This window comes from Canis lupus, chromosome 3, assembly GCF_048164855.1.
Source record: "Canis lupus baileyi chromosome 3, mCanLup2.hap1, whole genome shotgun sequence".
NCBI lineage: Eukaryota > Metazoa > Chordata > Mammalia > Carnivora > Canidae > Canis > Canis lupus.
This window is the reverse complement of record NC_132840.1, coordinates 59,387,654-59,403,073: the sequence shown is the minus strand read 5'-3', so window position 1 is coordinate 59,403,073 and position 15,420 is coordinate 59,387,654. Positions and strand designations below refer to the sequence as shown.

General features: G+C 40.5%; 1 long non-coding RNA gene across 3 annotated transcripts in view; it reads left to right on the top strand.

Annotated features, from left to right (window-relative positions):
* Positions 1-7,836: 7,836 nt before the first annotated feature.
* LOC140625026 (uncharacterized) overlaps positions 7,837-15,420 on the top strand; it is a 33,991-nt gene continuing 26,407 nt past the window's right edge. Inside the window, exons 1-3 of one of the 3 annotated variants that reach the window (XR_012024427.1) lie at positions 7,837-8,077; positions 9,172-9,266; positions 12,263-12,391. This is a non-coding gene — a long non-coding RNA (uncharacterized lncRNA). The remainder of the gene's footprint in view (positions 8,078-9,171; positions 9,267-12,262; positions 12,392-15,420) is intronic. The other 2 variants (XR_012024429.1, XR_012024430.1) reach the window with 2 other exon arrangements.

Sequence of the window (15,420 nt, the reverse complement as noted above, 5' to 3'; positions counted from 1 at the left end):
TGGATTTCCTATTTGGGTGAATTTTGCATATCTTATTTTAAAATATCATTTCTATTTCTTTTTCTGGCTTCATATTGTACAGTTTTACATTATATGAAGTCCACTTATGGAAAACACTGAAAACCACTACTTTGTCTAACTAAAATTCACAGTGGAATGCTTTTGTCAGGAGTTTTAGAGAACATTTCTTGGAATGCCAAAATCAAAAATGACAAAGGACTAGGAAAGGTATGCTAAACATGTAAATAAGGGTATTCTCATCTTTCTGTTGGCCCTAAGTTCTTTGTCACATTCTATAATATTTTTTTTTTATTCAAATTGTGTCACTTCCTTGAGTCTGCAGAGCAGTGTGAGCTCTCTGGGGGCAGGGAGTATCTCTGCTCAGGGTAGAGACAGACCAAAGCCTGGATGAACGGGTGCACAAATGAATAAGAGATATGAAGGGTGAGAGAGAATTATCTGTTTAGCAAAATTAACTTTTGATGAACCTTATTATATTAATATGTTTGCAAATACATGGTGCTTTGGATATTGAAATTTTTCATGTTGACTATTTCAATAAATGATTTAGGGCTCCTTAATTTGTAAGGTACAAAGATACGCTTGAATTACTGGGAGGATAAGGATGTTTATTTTCAGAATATTAAGCGGAAAACTTCCAAATATCAAAAAGGAGTTATAATAGCTTTTAAACTGAAATTTAGAAATACCCAGATAAATGAAATTATAAGATATAGATGTATTTATGTATTTAATCAATTGTTTCCCAGACCCATATTATTGATTCTTCAGTTTTGAACAACTTCTAAAGATTCTTGAGTTTCTGTTTCCTCATCTAGAGAATGTTTATATACTCCACTCACTGTGAGGTTTACATGATAACTTTAATTTAAAAACAAACACACAAACAGCTCATTGTCTATTATAAATGCTAAACTATAATATCAATTTCTTTTTCCATTCCTCCACTTAAAAAAACAAAAATAATTATGCTTTGCTTATGCAACATTATCTGATTTAATAATGGTCACAGCAATAAATTATGTGAATGGATTATGAAAATGTAAAAGAGCTTCACAAATACTTGTTTGGTGATGATACCAGCCACTCAAGGTAAGAGCTGAACAAACAGGACCCAGAAGCTTTGAGAACTGATCCTCTTTTTTGAAAAAGTATAAATCAAGGATATGAATTCATTTGAGTGCTCAGAAATGAAGATTAAATTCAGATAAACAAACATAAAAATTCAATATAGCCTACAATGAAATATTTAAAACAAGTCATTAATGAACTTTAATTTCCAAATAGATGGAAAATGGTCATTTATGTTTGTAGGTATTTCCTTCGTGTTTGATTTCTTAATAAGAGGTTGTCTTTCATTGCTTAGCTCAGAACAAAAACTCCATTTCCAACAGTGAGTCTTTATAAATAGATTTATAATTATTATTTCCAGTTTATATTTTTAAAAAGCATCCACTGGAATAATGTGAATTATTTGTGTAATTATTTCATGTCTTTGATGTGTTTGCAAAGTGCAGAATATTTAATGAGCCTGAAATAAAAAGTGGCAGAGCCAGAACACCTCTTATGCCTTAGAGATCATCCCTTTCAAACCTCTACCTCTTTTCCAATCACCTTTTTGAAACAATGATAGCTGAGGTGCCCTCAAATCCAGGATTGTGTGAGGAGCAACAAGCAGAGAGCAATCGGTGGAAACTTTGTAGCTGGAACTGGATATAGGATCCAGCTCTGAGGCTCTTCCATCCCCAGGACCAGGAGGAGGCCAGCCTGCGAGGCTTCCTTGTGGAGGGGAATGTGTGCCCTGCAGGTTGTATTTCTCTGCTGCAAACATGTGCGCTAGACCCCCTGCATGTAGGACATCTGAGCACACAGTAATGACAGGAAATTAGGTTTAATGAGTAGGTATTGGAATATTTGCCTTCATATGAGCAGAATCATTTACTGGACACCAAATAAAAACAAAATCCCACACTTATTCTGTTCATTTATTTTCAGTTAGAAAGTATTATATCTGGCAGAATTCTAAGAGCCAGAGAGTTTCCTTCAATGAAGTGATTGACTCTCTTTAAAAATTAGTCAGTTCTTACTCACCCTCTGGTATTTTCATAGGAAAAAAATGTTTTTGTTTGTGAAATGGAGGTAAATTGTTTTGTTGAGTGTTTCCACTGATCGATCTACTTAGATCACTTTTCCCTGTTTGTGAACAGTGAGACCTTACCATCCTGATGACAAATACCCACCATTTGCTTCGACGTGGATGGAACTGGAGGGTATTATGCTGAGTGAAGTAAGTCAGTCGGAGAAGGACAAACATTATATGTTCTCATTCATTTGGGGAATATAAATAATAGTGAAAGGGAATAGAGGGGAAGGGAGAAGAAATGGGTAGGAAATATCAGAAAGGGAGACAGAACATGAAGACTCCTAACTCTGGGAAACAAACTAGGGGTGGTGGAAGGGGAGGAGGGCGGGGGTGGGTGACTGTGTGGCGGGCACTTAGGGGGGCACTTGACGGGATGAGCACTGGGTGTTATTCTGTATGTTGGCAAATTGAACACCAATAAAAAATAAATTTATTATTAAAACAACAAAAACAAACAAACAAAAACAAAAACAAAAAAACCCAAAAAATTTATTTACATATGACAATAAAATTGACTTTTAAAAAGTCTTTTAAAAAGGACTTTTTAAAATTCCTCATTATCTTTTATGGAGTCAAAAATTTATGTTCATAACTATTAAAATATATAAGAGGCACCTGGGTGGCTCAGTTGGTTAAACAGCAAACCCATGATTTCAGCACAGATCATGGTCTTAGGGTCCGGGGATAGACCCCCAGGTCAGGCTCTGAGCTCAGCAGGGGGTTGGCTTGGGATTTCTCTCTCTCTGCCCCTCTCCCGCTCTCTCCCTAAAATAAATAAATAAATCTTAAAAAAACAAAACATTTAAATGATTTAAATTTTGTTTTTCTTACTGTAAAAATTATGCAAGGTAAGTGTAAAAAATGTGAATATTAGATGTTAATATTTTGGGTTTACCTCTGGCCTTTCATATGTTCCAAAATTAATAACTTAGAGCACAGTGTTTAAACTTGTGTTTTGAAGTGTAGTCTACTATATCTTAAATATCTTTCTATGCTAATTAAAAATTCTTTTGCAATATTCAAGTGGCTTATATTTACCAGTGATTTTATATTTTTTTTAAATTTTTATTTCTTTATGATAGTCACAGAGAGAGAGAGAGGCAGAGACACAGGCAGAGGGAGAAGCAGGCTCCATGCACCGGTAGCCCGACGTGGGATTCGATCCCGGGTCTCCAGGATCGCGCCCTGGGCCAAAGGCAGGCGCCAAACCGCTGCGCCACCCAGGGATCCCTCTACCAGTGATTTTAAAAGACTGTATCATTAAATAGAACTTTAGTGTTTTAAAAGTAAAGACTGAAAAAAAAGAAAAACCTGAAGACTGCTCTCACAAATATCCATGTTGTTAAATGTTTGAAGATACAGTCATGTTGATTTCCCTCAGAATAAATTCCAAGAACTGGATTTGCTAGGTCATATACTTTTAGAAAGCTTTTGACTTAAACCGTCAAATTGCCCACCAGTAATGTTTTATAACACGAATTCTCTTTAAATAAAACCATGTGAAACATATCACTTTTAGGTGGCTCTGAGGGCAATGGTGTTTAGTTAAGAACTCCAACAGGAAGTTTCCACTGTTGGGAGGTGCAAAGAAAGGTAAGAGACCACGGTCATGGCCCCAGGGCTGGAGAGGCTATTGGCAGTGGGAAGCCAGGAGCCACTTGCACAGTCTGCAACAGGCTGCCCGGAACAGACAGGGAGACTGTGGGGGCGTCAGACCCTTGCGCAGATTGTGCTTCGCCTTTTCAAGCCTCCGGCTCTCACAAACTCCTCCTCTGTGCTCCCTACTTGCTCCTTTCTGACCTTCTTTCCTTTGTGGATGCACCAGTGACACTGGCTGCTTAACTGCTCATGGTCCTTCCACCGTGAAGCTCTTGACGCTGCAAGTTGACCTGCCATGCTGGGCTAGCACCATGCATTTTACCACCATGCCAGCAGCTACCATTGATAAGAATCCTGACAGTCTCTTGTATTTTGAAAGAACTGATTTTTAAATCACCTAATACAAATTTTTCTTCTTTTTAAATAAATTATTTTGTATTGGTGTTCAATTTGTCAACATACAGAATAACACCCAGTGCTCATCCCGTCAAGTGTCCCCCTCAGTGCCCGCCACCCAGTCACCCCCACCCCCCGCCCTCCTCCCCTTCCACCACCCCTAGTTTGTTTCCCAGAGTTAGGAGTCTTTCATGTTCTGTCTCCCTTTCTGATATTTCCCACTCATTTTTTCTCCTTTCCCCTTTATTCCCTTTCACTATTATTTATATTCCCCAAATGAATGAGACCATACAATGTTTGTCCTTCTCCGATTGACTTACTTCACTCAGCATAATACCCTCCAGTTCCATCCATGTTGAAGCAAATGGTGGGTATTTGTCATTTCTAATACAAATTTTTCTTACCATTACCAGGACACAATAGGAGCTATTTCTCTTTTCCATTTAACTGCTAACTTCTCATCACATACAAATTATCAATTTTAGACAGTGATGTCATAAATACAACAGCCTATTTCTTGAACCTCCTGTAATTCTCCAAGTGTGCTCCTTGGATCATCATCAGCAGCAGCAGCACCTGCGTACCTGCGCACCTGCTGGGAATGTGAATTCTCAGACCCCATCCTTCTACTGAATCAGAAATTCTGGGCATAGAGCTCATGGCTTTGTTCAGACAAGTCCTCCAGGTCATTCTGATGCAGGCTTCACTGGACAGCCATCTAGCTGCGACAGTGCTCTGACTCAGGAGACTTCCTTAGGTCAGGATGATTTTGGAAGAGTGTAATTTAATAGCAGAGAAGACCTCTTCCTCATCTCTGTGTGTACTGGAATAGTTGTGGTATCTAGAGCCTCAGAGGTAACTAAAATATGTGTGGGATCAACCACGTTTCCTTGGAAAATAATAGTAAAACCGCCTGGGGGTGGAACTGGGCTGGCAGGCCGCATGTTTGAGCAGGAGTTAATTTGGAAATGATTATCAACATTCATGGTTGGAGCAGTTTTGCATAACCAGTGACTCACAACAATTTTGTGTGTCTTAAAATAACATGGTGAAGATTAACAAATTTAATTCCCGAAACACATGGGTGTCCTGTGGGATTTTGTGTCATGTTTACATGCTGTGTTTCCCCAATGACAGGCTGTTACTAATCCTGTCCCACAGGCCCTGTGTTCTCAGTAGGCTTTGATCTGGGTTTGGTTGATAGCAATTTCCTCATTCTTTGAACTCAGAGTCTTCCCATGACCCTGGAGGCTTGGATGGCTCTCCAGCAGCCATCTCAGGTCCTCAACATCTATCCCCATGAACTCAGATGTTAGCAATTTGCCCTGTATTCCAGTTCTTCAGACCCCATTGACACAGCAGACGTTCTGAACTGGCTAAGCCTACCTGGGGGCAACCCCCCACCCCGGGTTCAGGGAAGTCCATCTTTCTTTGCAGAGATTTGCCTGGTCCCCTTCTTTCGTCTCAAGTGTCTCCCTGCACAGGGACTCTTGCCGCCTGCCTTGGGCATGCTCAGATGTCAATATGCCCACAGGGACCTCTTGCTACGTGCCTCCCAGCTGCTGCCCTACCATTCTCCCTAACTCGTCCCCCTCACGGTGGTGCACTGACCCATCTGCTTCTAATCCCCTGCCCAAAGTGGCTTACCTAAACGGACTCCTGCCAAGTGATTGGTGAAATGATGACCAACACTGCAATATCTTCTTTTCCTTGGCGTGTGGTTCCTGTGAGGCCAGAGGTCCTTCTTCTCCCATCAGAGGCTCCTTTCCTTGGCTTCTGGGAGAACACTTTCTCTTGTGCCCCTTCTGACTTTATGGAAGTCCTTTCTCAGCTGCTGTTATTTTCTACCTAGTCTCTAAGGATTTTATTTTTTTAAAAATTTCTATTTATTTATTATTTATTTGAGAAAGAGAGAGAGAGCATGAGCAGGGGAGGCGGTGGAGGGAGAGGGGGAAGCAGACTCAGGGAGCCCCACATGGGACTCGATCCCAGGACCCTGAGATCATGACCTGAGCTGAAGGCAGATGCTTCACTGACAGGCACTCCTATTTCCTATCTATTCTCTAAAATTTGTTTTTCCTATTCATGAAACGTATAATATGAGGGTTACATCTATTTCAGGATTCTTAGGTATACTAAAGATTTCATGAAACATGCCTGGCACAGTATCTTGATGCAGTTGGGATTCAGTAACTAGTTGTCAGTAAAGGTAGAATGGTTAAGATTCAAACTCTGGACTCAGACTTCCTGCATTCACATCCTGTCTGTGTCACTTTTCAGCTTTGTGACATTGGGAAAATTCTGCAGCCTCTCTGTTTCTTTATCTCCTCTTCTGTAAGATGAAGACCTTCATAACATCATTAGGATTCAGTGCTGTAGTGTGCTCAAAACACCTAGTACAGTGCCTGGGGAGGAATGAGTTCTCAACAATCATTGTCTACTAATAAAAAACCTTATTTTATTATTCAATTTTGCCATAAAATAACCCTAAACCAGCTTTAACTTTCTATTCAATGACCCCAAGCCTTCCCACTTTATTTTTTTTTTAATTTGTTTTTTTTATTTATGATAGTCACACAGAGAGAGAGAGAGGGGCAGAGGGAGAAGCAGGCTCCATGCACCAGGAGCCTGACGTGGGATTCGATCCTGGGTGTCCAGGATCGCGCCCTGGGCCAAAGGCAGACGCTAAACCGCCGCGCCACCCAGGGATCCCTAAATCTTATTTTTTTCTTTGAGTAGCTATAATTAACCTTTAAAAAAGGATTTAAGTAACGTGAACACATTTTCTACCAGTAGTCGAAGGGCTCTTTCTGCCAGGTGAAGGCTGTCCCTCCTTCTACTACTTACTTTCATGAGGAAGCCAGGTCTACTCTCATTTTTGGAAGTTTTAAAACCAGTCAAGGTCTGTGTCGGTGGCGAGAGGCATTGGAAGCCTGAGATCTATGTCCTGGCTCCCCCCACAATCATCATATGACTTTGCTCAAAATCTTCCCCTCTGAACTTCAGTTTCTAAATCTGAGAAATGAAAATATCTGCTTTGAATATGATGTGCATATAACAACATCCGAAACTACAAATGGCAAAGAGTTATAAAGTGCAAATTTAGGAAGCACTCTTCAGGTGTGAAATGTAGCCAGACTACTCTATTTAAAACCTTATTTAGTGTCTCAATGATCTAAATTTTGGCTATTGTCACAAAATGAGTTTATATGCTTTATGACTCATTTAACTGTGCTGCCGTAGCTTCCTGTTGTCACTCTATCTGCACTCCCATTTTCAAGTCTATGATCACCTCAACTTTATTCTAATGGTTTGAAGTCTTTAATCTCAAGAATTCAACATTTTTCAAACAAATAATTTTGCCTCCTATCTAATGGAACATTGAAAGAAAAATCAAAACAAATAGTAACTGTCCTTAGAGACATGTGTAACCACAATAAAACAAAAAAATACAGCTAATAGCTCCAAGTGTTGCATCTTTAAGCAAAAACACTATGTCTCTTCTTGTTTTTAGTATAATACTTTAAAATTGGAAGAAAATTCGGCATGAAAAACAAGAAAAGCTAGTTGGTGATGCAAGTATGTTTTTGATGAGTGCATGAGCTATGAGAGCACAATGTTGACTGATGAGTCCCCACCTGTGTCTATGAGACTGTGATTGCACTGGCACTGAGGATGTGTGCATGGTTGGTCCAGATTTGGGGTGTACGTGACTACCACTGTTTGTGTTATACATGATCAGGAGAATGAACAGGAAGAATATGGAATCCACTTAACACATGTGGTGTCGCCAGGAGGAGCATGATTCTGCCAGCATTGACTAGACTTATCTCTGATATGTTTTCAATCTGCAAAACTGAGAAGCTAGTAAATTTGTATCAATTTAGACTCTTTTCTTCAATGAGAAGTGAGTTGAAGGTGGGTGGATGGAGACCCTCTGTTTTCTTCTATCCATAAATTGCCAATATAGAAATTTATGCATATGTATTTCATATTCATTTTTTTGATACAAGAAGAATGTCATGAACTTTATGTGGGTCATAGTTTTCTTCTTTTTTTCCCCCTTAGCTTGCAACTTACTAAAAGAGTAAGTTGTTTTGCAAAGATCATTAGGTAGATTTTTTGTTTGTTTGTTTTAATCGTGTATTTCTAATGTTTTGTGTGCAGAAAATCTTACTTGCTCTTTCCCAGCTGGAAATGATATCTCTTATATATTTTTATTTTTGGATCTCTTTTATGACATGTTTCACTTCCTGTTTTAGTTCATAGATACCTAAATGTGTTTTATTTTTCCTATTAGAATGTAAAACAGCCTTGAGAAATGATGTTTTATATACTGTATTTCCAGTATTTATAAATAGAATATATAAGTAAATTAAAAACTTCCCACTTTGAATAGCAACAGCAAAAAACATCTATAGTCCCTAAAAGAGAACAGAGATCCAGTGGAAAATGTTCCTGGAAAATGCAGCTCTGCTGTTTTCTGGGTACTAAGGAGCCTATGAGTTGGTGTGACTTCAGGCAACATGTTCCTTCTAAGTTTTTTCACCTGTAAAATGAAAATATGTCTGCCTCATAGAACTGATGAGAAGGTCTAAGTTAGGAAACACATAGAACTCCAAGGTGCTATAGAACTGTTAAGAAACCACACCATATGCAAACGGGAATGTGGAGCTTTCACTCTCACATTTAACTTAGTTTACAGTCCTCAGGAGAAATATATAAGCCAAACATTAAGTATATGGAAGAACATCAACCTCATAGTAGGAACTCAGAACCGAATTTGCTGAACTGAATTACTGTTAACTTCAATTATCCAAAAAGCTTCCCTTAGAGAGTCAAGGATGGAAGGCTCTAAGCTGGCACACAGGAATAGCGTTATTGGATTTGTGCTCAGATCATGATTCCACAGAGCTTTGGATCCATCCCATAAGAGAGCTGTTGTTGGAAAGCACTGTGTAGGATTTTACTTAGAGGAATCAGCATTGACTCCTTTTTTAATCGCTCAACAGAAGTGGCACTCAGAAATTACCTTTGAGTTATCCAGCTGCTGGAAATCTAAGAGCTGTCCAGAGGCAAGAAATACTTAAAACTTAGAGTGGTTAAGGTAAGTAGATGCTGAAGACAATTTTCACTAGTGATTGCTGTCAACTGGAGTGATAGCAGTTGGTAAGACCTATTCCTTTATTGAACTTATTCAATGCCTACTTGTGACAGCTGCTAGTTAGCCACAGGGATTCAGGTGATGGTAAGGATGAAAATCCCTTCCAACCCTTCAGAGTAGCTCTTGGAAGGTACTGTCACAAGCGCTGGCATCAATGAGTCCTGCACTAGTGGTGGCCTCCACACCCCAGGATCCATGAATGACTCATTCTGACAGAAGCACCTGTGGAGTAAAACCAGCGGTTTCCCCAACATCCAATATGAAGCATCCTAACATTCAGGAGAAGAATGATGATCACTGAGCTTTAAAAATAAACTTTTATTTTCCAAAAGGAAAGTCATGGCTTGATTCCCTTGTCAATTGACACTGAGTAATTTCCTTCATCTGTGTGCAGTTCTCTCTTACATTGTGTAGCACTTTCTAGCTTACACTGCAGCTAACTCTTCTTAAAGGGAAGAGAGGCTAGAATTAAGCATTGCTGGAAAAACTATATATGAAGATACTCATGCTTTAATAAGAAGTCTAAAATAGTCTCTAAAAAGTTGGGTGACTCATTAGTAACATTCTCTTCCCACGGCCTCCTGCCATATAATTTTGACCTGCAGTGACCTCCCCTGTACTTTTAGATGGACATCAGCATCTAGTATTTATTATGGTACCTTGGAAAGATGCCAAAAGATCAAACAGAGCATGAAAATATTTGTAGGATGGAAATGCATTCTATAGACTCTTAAGTATCACTCTAAGAAGTTGATGTATTGGGTGAAATAAGAAAATTGAGATTACTTGCTTACAAAACATAGGAGTTTTCTTTTAAAATTTTGTAATTCAGAATGGCTTGCTTACATTTTATGGATTTACTGGTTATAGCTTCAGATGAAGAGCATGGACCTTGAGGTCTGCCTGGTTGTGTTTTTTTTTTTTTTTTAGATTTTATTTATTCATTCATGAGAGACAGAGAGAGAGAGAGAGAGAGAGAGAGAGGCAGAGACACAAGCAGAGGGAGAAGAAGGCTCCCTGCAGGGAGCCCAATGTGGGACTCGATCCCAGGACTCCAAGATTACACCCTGAGCCAAAGGCAGATGCTCAACCACTGAGCCACCCAGGCATCCAAGCCTGCTTGTGTTTCAACATCATTTTTGGTACTTACCTTATAGATTGGTCCATTAGGAGAATCGAATAAAATAATGCATGTAAAGCATTTAGTAGAGTGCCATGCCTACATCCTAATAATCATATATAAATGTGCATTCATGGTGATTTTGTTATTCCCAGTCATTTACATCTAAGTAATACGTTTGTTCATTCCCTACCATATACCTCAGGGAGTGTATCATTCAATGTCATACTACTTTGTTCAAGAAACAATATTCTGTCAGTGATTGGCTGTTAAAGGGAGATTTAAAGGCTTTTGGCCTAATTTTAGGACAGTTCTGAAAAGGCCTTTCAGCCTCAGAACAATCTGTTGGATTAGTTCAAGTCTCATTTGTGACTTCATGTTAATGGGCCACCATAAATCTAACCAAGTAGGATGCCAAAAACAGTTGCTATGCTGGATATGGTGTCTTTGCTAGAGCAGGTTAACACTCTTTTGCCTGCATGGGATGTGAGTCATCGATATAGTAAATGCATTCTTGCGCTTACTCATCAAGAAAGAAGATTGGAAGCTAATCTCTTATAGTCACAAGAAAGGGTTAATAGTCTACAAAATCTTACCCAAGGCTACATTAATCCTACTATTTGTCATAATTTAGTTCAAAGGGACCTGGATTATCTTAAAATACTGCAGAAGACCATTGTTCCCCTATATTAATGATGTCATGTCAATGGGATGTGATGAGTAAGAGCTGGCACATATTCTGAATGCTTTGGTAAAATATTTCCCGCTCCAAAAGGCAGAAAAAACCTGACATAGTTTTCTAGGAGAATTTAGTGACATGTAAAGTGTTTATGAATCTAATGGTCTGGGGTGTACCTTTACATACTTTCCAGAAAGTGGGGTGGTTATTGCTCCTTGCCCCTAAAGAAGAAGCACAAAGCTTGGTAGGGCTTTTTTGGGGTTTGTAGTCAACACAGTCTCCACATGGGGTTACTTTAATGCTCAATTTATTTATTGATATGAAAGCCTTTTCACCCTGAGAGATTCAGATCAAGATCAGGAAAGGTCACTGTAGCTGGTCTAGTTTGCAAAACGAGCGGTTCTGCCACTTGGGCTATACAACCCAGCAGATCCCATAATTCTGATGTTACCTGTGGTAAAGAGAGATGCTGTTTGGAGTTTCTGGAAGACCAAAGAGAGAAACACAGTACAGCCCCATAGAGTTCCAGAGTAAGGACAAGCCTATATAACTATAGACGATTCCTTTTATTTTTAAGATGAAACTGAGATTTATTTATTTTTTATAAATTTATTTTTTATTGGTGTTCAATTTGCCAACATATAGAATAACACCCAGTGCTCATCCCGTCAAGTGCCCACCTCAGTGCCCGTCATCACCCAGTCACCCCCACCCCCCACCCACTCCCCTTCCACCACCCCTAGTTCGTTTCCCAGTTAGGAGTCTTTCATGCTCTGTCTCCCTTTCTGATATTTCCCACTAATTTTTTCTCCTTTCCCCTTTATTCTCTTTCACCATTTTTTATATTCCCCAAACTATAGACGATTCCAACAGCTCTGGATGCTACTGGGCTCTAAGAGAAACCCAGTGTCTCACCATGGGGCCTATGTGACCACAATTCCAGAACTGCCCATCAGAGTTTGGCTGCTGCTAGATATACCAAGTCATAAGATCAGGTGAATGAGAAGCTACCCTATGATGGGGGCACATCTCAGGGTTGGTGTAGAAGTCACCAGTAGGCTAACATGATAAGTGGCCCAGACACTCATCACCTACCACTATTGTGGATGCTTATTTTCAGCCTCAATTTATATATGACAGGTGATGGAGGGTGCCCCGTGACCAGCTGATGAAGGAAGGAAACGGTTAACTTGATCACAAGGACGGTGGCTAAAAGTGGACACCCAACTCTCTACACCCCCTTGAGGATGGCCTTGAAAACCAGGCAAGGTGAAATCCTCCTTGTGGGCAGAGCTGTGTGTGGAGGGGAAATTGTGCAAGACAAGGGTGTGTGTGTGTCCATAGGGCATGGTGAAAAGTCTCCCTGGCTGGCTGGGGCTGTACAGGAAGAAAACTGGAGAAAGTCCAGGTCAGGAAGGGGCATTAATTTACCAGGCACATGGAATAAGCAGGGGTTAATTGCAAGCCTCTGTCCTTGGCCACTGCCACACCTGTGCCATGACTGCAGCCATGGGAATGGTACAGTCATAGGGACGGCCCAGTCTGCCCACCCCACCCCCCAGGCCGACCAACCAAAGACTGACCATTGTAAGACAGAAGAGGGCCCGGCCTCCTTCCATGAGTGGTGCGTCTGCATCCAGAGCCTCTCACGGGATCGAGGATGGCCTTCAGATGGGACCTGGCCAGACATTCTGGCAAGCTTATTTCTCCACCTTATCTTTCTTCCCTTACCTCCCTACTCTTGAGAACACTCCTTCAATAAATCACTTTAACAAGGATCCTGTTCTTGGGCTGTTTTCTGGATATCTGACCCAGGCCACCAGTCATCAGCATACAGTTGGTGTTTGGAGCTCTGTGCATGAGTGAGATCCCTTAAGAGTGCAGAGTGACAGCAACAGTGGCTACAGGACAGTGAGCGGCAGGACTGCTGAGTCACTGGGAATGTGGGACATAAACCTACATAGAAGCCAAGACAATGTTTCAGGAATGAAAAGGCAGTTAGAGTGTCAATGGGAGAAAGTTCCACAGGTGCTGTGGTGACCTCAGCAGATTCCCCTGGTTCTGGGTGCTGTGGAAGGTCCAGCAATCACCCCAGTGTCTGACCTCGGGGCAAGGGCTCTGATCCTTTGCCGCAGGTGGAACAAATGCTGTAGTTCGTGCTCCAGAGTTCCCTGGGGGAACAGGTGGAGGCTCAGTATCACCTGAAGCTGCATCCTTGTCTCTTCTTCCTCTTCTTCATCTGGAAACCTCACTCCCTTATAGACTCCTCCCGAGAGCATGGGGTCCTAGAAACTGAGCCTGGGGTTATGATTCTGGGGATTCGTTAAAGGATCGCTAAGACAAGAATTCAAGGAAAACAAGTATCAAAATGTGTTTTTAGCATATGGAAACTAGGATGTAACTAGTAAAATGGGGCAAAAGTCAGAGTAGACAGAGAAATGAATAGAAGGTGAGTCAAAGAAGTCCATGGGTTCAGACAAGTGCACCAAGCACTTTGTTGTGAAACCAAGCAAAGCCTTTATGGTAGATAGATTTGGAAACAGGGTAAAAACAGATGCGTGTTCATGTGTACACATGCGTGTACATGTTGTAAGACATGGCATTGAGTGCTCTAAGTTGAGAGAAAATAACCAACAAGAAGGAAGAGGTTGATAATCCAGGAAAAGAGGTGGAACCAGTATCACTGAACACCTGTGAGATCTTGTAAAAGTTTTTGTGATGAAAAACCACAAACTTGGGGGATGCCTGGGTGGCTCAGTGGTTGAGTATCTGCCTTCGGCTCAGGTTGTGATCTCAGGGTCCTGGGACAGAGTCCCACATTGTGCTCCCTATGAGGAGCCTGCTTCTCCCTCTGCCTATGTCTCTGCCTCTCTCTCTGTGTCTCTCATAAATAAAGAAAATCTTAAAAAATAGTAAAAAAGTAAAAAGTAAAAACCACAAACTCAGAATAAAGGATGAGTGGCAACATATTTTATTTTATATTTAATACAAGTTTTTGCTGTTATAGTCTCACATACTCAGATGTATCCAAACCTCCTGAATAGATAATAATGATAATTTCCTGCAAAATGGATGAGCAGGACTTTAAAAATAATGGGTTTCTTATTGCCTGACTTGTGCCATGTAAAATATATTTCCTGTTGCTAGTGTCAGATGTGATAAACTATAAAGCAAGTGATGTGTGCTATTTTAGGTGTTTGCCAATTATTTAAAAGCAGACTGATAATATAACTACTTTGGGATAGATAAAGGTAACAAAAATCTGAGAAAAAGGAACTAAGAAATTTGATGTTTTAAGTTCAGTTAATATAAACTCACAGGACTACCTGTGGTAAGGGCTACAGAAAGATTAGACAATGATTCCTGTCTCCATGATCTTATAATTATTGTGTACTAGACATCCTTATCTTAAAGTCTAAAAGTTATTCATAGTAGAGCAGGCTTATTTTTTAAGATTTTATTTATTTATGAGAGACACACAGAGAGGCAGAGACACAGGCAGAAGGAGAAGCAGGCTCCCTGCAAAAGCCTGAGGTGGGACTCGATCTCGGATCCTGGGATCACGTCCTAAGCTGAAGACAGAAGCTCAACCACTGAGCCACCCAGGCATCCCTAGAGCAGGCATATCATGTCTGTGATGTGAATACTTGCCTCTCATTTTTCCATCTACAAATGCCAACTGGCTATGATGGTCATACACCTTATTTTCCACCCCCTTCTTGTTGTTTTTCAAAGACTTTGTCCTTTTGACTCTGGGAACTCTTACTTATTTGCCCACTTTCTTCTTTTGGCTTAATTCAAGAAATCTGCAATTGACAATTCTTCATCATACTCTGCTTCTCCTATTTCTACAATATATGCAAGTAGATATTTAGGAATTGGCTCCAAAGCCAAGGATGTAGCATTATCATCAAGTCAGGCCTGTGGCAAGAATTATTAACTTCCTAGGATCCCCCAGTTATCTTTATACTCCAGGATGTTGATTCATTTCTGTTTTTTCCTTGGTACTTCCATCATTTTTTTCATGTTTCATCATGTTTTATTTATAGAAGCAAGTGTGAGGAGTTAAAAGCAACTGGTTCTCGAGCTTCTGGCAAAAGCTTGAGCTGAAATGTTAGCTCTGGGCTGTGCTTGTGGGTCAGCTGACTCAGATGTTGCCAGGCCCTCTGGGGTCATGGCAAAGGCCACATGCCTTGTGAGACTCTCTACTTTCTTCCTGGCATGACTTTCTTCCCCCCTTTCTTGCTTGCACCTCAATACCAGGGTCAGTCAGTGTGGTCTGGATCAGAGATGACCTT